Genomic DNA, 5,313 nt, shown 5'->3' with positions numbered 1-5,313 from the left:
AGTTGATCATCAAATTTGGGCTTGGCTTGACGACTTGGAAAAGGATGTCTAATCACAATGGGCTCCTTCTCCTTGACCTTGTCTTCATTTTTCTTTGAACTTTCTTCTTTTGATGATTCTCCATCTTTGGAGTTTTGCACAATTTCTTCCTTTTCACTAGCTTCCACAACTTCATCCTCAACTTGCTTCTTTGATGCTTCATACCTTGTACCACTTCTCAAGTGAATGGCACTAACTGTTTCATGTCTAGGGGGATTACTTTGAGGTGGTAATTGCCCCTTTTGTCTTTGTGAGCTTGAAGATGCTAGTTGAGTCAATTGTGTTTCCAACATCTTGGTGTGAGCTAGGATGTTGTTGATGGTGGTTTCCTTTGCTTGGCTATCTTTTTGCATTTGAGTGAAAAATTCTTGTTGATTCTTTTGCATTTTGAGGACCGCTTTTTGGACATCAAAATCTTGGTCATTTTGGTGATTGTATGGATTTTGATTTTGGTAACCTTGGTTTTGATTGTAAAAGGGTCTTTGATTTTGGTTTCTCATGGGTGGTGGAGTGTATGTTGTTTGAGGGTTTTGAACATTTTGGCTTTTGTATGAGAGATTTGGATGGAATTTGGTGTTTTCATTGTAATAGTTGGAATAAGGGGTACCACTCTTGTATGCTTGGAAAGCATTCACTTGTTCATTTGTTCCCCTACATTCACTTTGGTCATGTCCCAAAGTTCCACAATTCTCACATATCCCACTTGGGATTGATGAGGATGCCGTCATGGCATTAACATGATGCTTTGGTGATTTTGAGACTTCTTCAAGTCTAGCCATAGCTTTTTCAAACTTCAAATTGATTGTGTCGATATGAGCACTAAGTTGAGCACCCATTTGAGTAACGGAGTCCACTTCATGCTTTCCTCCTCTAGTAGCCTTGCGAGGTCTACTATATTGTGAGTTATGGACTGCCATTTCCTCAATCTTGTTCCATGTTTGATTGTCATCAACTTCGGTGAACATTCCATTTGATCCCATGTTGAGAATGTTCCTTGAATCCTCATATAGACCATTCCAAAATTGTTGTACCAAAAACTATTCGCTAAGTCCATGGTGAGGACATGAGCGACAAATTCCCTTGAACCGCTCCCAAGCTTCATACAAAGATTCTTCATCCCTTTGCTTAAAACCCGTAATTTGAGCTCTTAGCATGTTAGTCTTTTCCGGTGGGTAGAATTTTTTTTAGAAAGCTAGAGCCAACTTCTTCCAAGAATCTATTTCGAGGGTGGCCTTGTCAAGGCCCTTCAACCATTGCTTCGCGGTGCCAATTAGAGAAAAAGGAAATAAGACCCATCTAATTTGGTCTTGAGTCACACCCGTTTGAGAGATTGCATCACAATAGTCGCAAAAAGTTTCCATATGAGAATGAGGGTCTTCACTAGGCATCCCCCCAAATTGGCTCCTTTCAACTAATTGGATGAAGGCGGATTTGGCAATAAAATTTCCGGTTAGATGTTGCGGTGTACGAGTACCATTTGGTAGGTTCTCCTCGGTGGAGTGCGAGTGTGACGAAATTTGGGCATTGTAGGTTGATTTTGTGGGGTATTGTGTAATGGGTTCTCCTCTCCTTCTATTGCGAAAGGGTTGACGAACTCAATAGTTGGTTGAACATCTTCACTAATACCTCTTAAATTCCTCCTAACAAGTCTCCTATTGTTCGTCAAGGTTCTTTCGATTTCACGCTCAAAAGGTAACAAATCACCTTGTGACCTTCTAGACATGCAAAATATCAAACAACTCGAAAACAATTAGAACAAACCTTGAGGAGTTTTACTTCCCCAAGGCGAAGAAAGACACAACTAATAACAATAAAAAGGAAATCTAAATCAAACAAACACCGTCCCCGGCAACGGCTTCATTTTTGATCGGTCCGTTTCGTGTTCACAATTAAAGGTGTGGTCGTTGGGTCACGTCGGAATCAAAACACAATTTATAGCTTCACAAACAACTCTACAATTAGTAAAGAGGCAAGTAAAGTCGGATCCCAAGGGACGGGTATTGAAATGAGATTTCTATTGAAACTAGTGGTGTCTTGGGGGTGTCACAAATTGGGTTGATGTAGAAGGTCACTAACTAAAATAGCAATGAAAATAAACTAGCAAGATGAATAAAAACGGGTGTAAACAATTGATTAAAAAGCACTAGGGTGTCATCGGATCATAGGGGAATCATGGGAATAGATCATACAAACATGTTCTCAAATTATAAGCAAGCAATTATTGTTGTGATGGATTGAGTTGGGTTATATCTTACAATCCTAGAAAAGTTTGGGTCCCGGAGCCGAATCGATTAGATTGTACAACACCTACAAGTCGACTTAATCTTCCCTACTCAACAACATGCATGGTCTAATGAGACTCGAGTTGGGTTATGTCTTACAAGTCTCATTGAAAAGATAGGAGATGGTAGTAAATGCAAGGATTCATAGGCTTAGCATTTCATCAAATATAACATGTGCATGAGTTGAGATCAAAACAAGCAAGCAAATAAAACATGAAAGCATATTAATTTAAGCATGAATCATTCCCCATGTTGGTTTCCCCTAATCACCCATTAACCCTAGCTAAGAGACTACTCACTCATTATCATGTTGATCATGCTAGCAAGGTTGTCAATCATACCAACAAAATGAAACATGATGAATAAATGAAAGTAATTAACAATAATTAAAAAGGGATTAAGAGAATTATACCTACTAATGATTCCAATAATAAAGCAAAGCTAAAAGAAGTACTTGAATGCTTGATTGAGAGGTTGTCAATCTCCCAATAATAACCCAACTAATCTTCAATTACCCAAAATAAAGGATGAACAAAAGAGAGATTAAGGAAATAAAACTTGTATTAGAACTTGATTAATTGTTGATTACAAAACTAAAGAGAGATTTGATTGATATTAACTACTCTAATTGATGATAAGAAGAACATGCTCTTCTAATTAGACTAATGGGGTATTTATAGTGGAAATTAGGGGGATGTATTAGGGTTAACTAAGGGCTAAACTAGTAATTACACTTTTTAGATTGAGCAGGGAGGAGCCTGTATTTTCCGAAGGAAGGGCTTCTTTCTTCGTAGCTTGGAGAAGAGGAAATCGCGCTGTAGAGGAATCCGGGCGGATTAGGGTCGGGACGGGCGGATTCTGGCGATGGAATCCGAGCGGATTCAAGAGAATCCGGGCGGATTGTGGTGATGGAACCCAGGCGTCTTGGTGGAAAGCCACACGGATTGTGCTGGTGAAGGACGGCCGGATTGTAGACAATCCGCACGGATTGTGCCTCAGCAAGGCTTCTTCTTCTTTTCTTCCCTTTTCTTCATAAATTCCTTGGGGATTTCCTTGGGGACTCAAGGATCCTTTCTCAACATTGCTCATCTACTATCATATGTATAAAGGCCTTCTAATCTTGTCTCTCCTTGATGCTTGGTCATTGAATTTGATCAATTTAGTCTTATTTTGCCATGAAAATGCAAGATTCTTACTCCTTTCCTACCAAGGGATCAAAATCTCAAAGAATATGCAAAACAAAGAACTAAAGATAATAAATGACCCAAATATGCACTAAAAAGCATGGGAACAAGGCTAATTCGGGGGCTAAATATGCGCTAATTATGGTCACATCAACAGCCCAGGTGGCCACGTCGCTCAAAACTCACACAAACACTCATTTTCCTATAAATACCCCTCAAATGCCCCCATTTGAGAACTTACGCGAGTGTCCGCCCCCTCTTTTCTTCCTTAAAATTCTCGACTCGACTTCTTAAGTCACATTCCGACGCGTATTTACGACCTACCGAACGTAAATACAAGCCTTACACATTGTTTGGTACCGTCATCGTGCATTAAATCACTTGACCGACCACTTCGACTACTTCGACCACTACACCGTCACTAATCTTAAAACACTCTTTTTACTTACCAAAATGGTTTTAAACCGAGTTTATTCCAACCAAACGAGTTGTTACACTTACGTCGGTCACTCGCCATAACAAAGTATGTAAGTATGAGGGTGTAAAAACCCTTCTTTTATCATGTTTTTATTTGTTTCATGACTATAACATGCTAAAACATGTATAACATGAACCAAAACATGGAATAAACGATCCAAAACTGATTTTTGGACTGAGACAGAAGCCCCTTGGTTCGCCGGCTTGCCCGCGCCTCAATGAGGAGTCCAAGTCAGAACTCAACCGTATTTGTTCTCGTCATTTCCCTTTAATTCGTTTTCATATTTGTAATCGGTTTTTACCATTTCAAATCTTTTCTATTTTATTTCATTTGTTTTAAACATAAAACATTTTTCACCCTTGGTTCCTCATACCATGACGGTTAAATCCGTGTTTCGGTGATAATATTTGGTTAATAACATTTAAAAGGTATTTTAAAGCCTTTTATTTCACTTTTGGGAGGTATTTTAAAGCCTTTCGTTATTTCTTTACATTTTCAAAACAAGCATATTAGTTACCAACACAAAGTCAGCCTTGGTTCTACATACCATGCCGGATTTTAACCCGGGTACGATGATGAGTATCGACTAATTACATTCAAATGAACTTAAAACAATTAGTTCATAATAATTTTCAAAACTATTCATGTCAAGTTTGTCAAAGTCGAACCCGACACCGAATATTATCAAAATAATGATGATTATTCGAGTCTCGTTCCTCAAATCAACAAATCGGGTCAAATAGCCACTTTTCAATACGTTTTATAAACGTTTTTCAAAAGGTCAGAATACGGCATATCACCGTAGGTTGACCCGTGCCTAAAACAGGCCTTTCAATTCTCATTTTCAAAACCTGGGGAGACCCCCTTGAATCGCCAACAGGCTCGCGCCTCATATGGCTGCCTGGTGCAGGGTCTGTTCCCCTTCTAGCATTAGTCCAAGACGATTCCGACTCTGGTTAGCCCGACTATAGGACGGATCAGACGACTATTTGCTCATTCAAAATCATGTTTGCAAAATGCTTTACTAAGACAAATGGATCACGTTATGCACCATAAACCTAATACGGTAAATGGATGTTTAATTTCCGTCTTGCATGCAAATCAACCATAAATCCACCTCGACATCTTATACTTGATACTTGGATTAAATCAACCGACTTAGAAAGCTCTCACATGTTAGGTTTAAATTATTGGATGTGCATTCATGCATTTAAAACGTTTTATCAACTTTTGCATTCAACCAACCAAGATCGATCGAAGAGAGGCGACTACATGGGCGGGATTGGGTGTCTGATTAAAGGGCTTCCCAATACGTACCTTCACCTCTTAC

General features: G+C 39.1%; 1 non-coding gene across 1 annotated transcript; it reads left to right on the top strand.

The window, feature by feature from the left end:
- Nucleotides 1-1,086: 1,086 nt before the first annotated feature.
- Nucleotides 1,087-1,193, top strand: LOC141636921 (small nucleolar RNA R71). The gene has a single exon (XR_012541488.1). It is a non-coding gene; the product is annotated as a small nucleolar RNA R71 (small nucleolar RNA).
- The last annotated feature ends 4,120 nt before the right edge of the window (nt 1,194-5,313 follow it).

The sequence above is a fragment of the Silene latifolia genome, chromosome Y (genome assembly GCF_048544455.1).
Source record: "Silene latifolia isolate original U9 population chromosome Y, ASM4854445v1, whole genome shotgun sequence".
NCBI classification, from domain to species: Eukaryota; Viridiplantae; Streptophyta; class Magnoliopsida; order Caryophyllales; family Caryophyllaceae; genus Silene; species Silene latifolia.
Note: the sequence above shows the minus strand (reverse complement) of the source record. Positions and strands in the feature narration are given on the sequence as shown.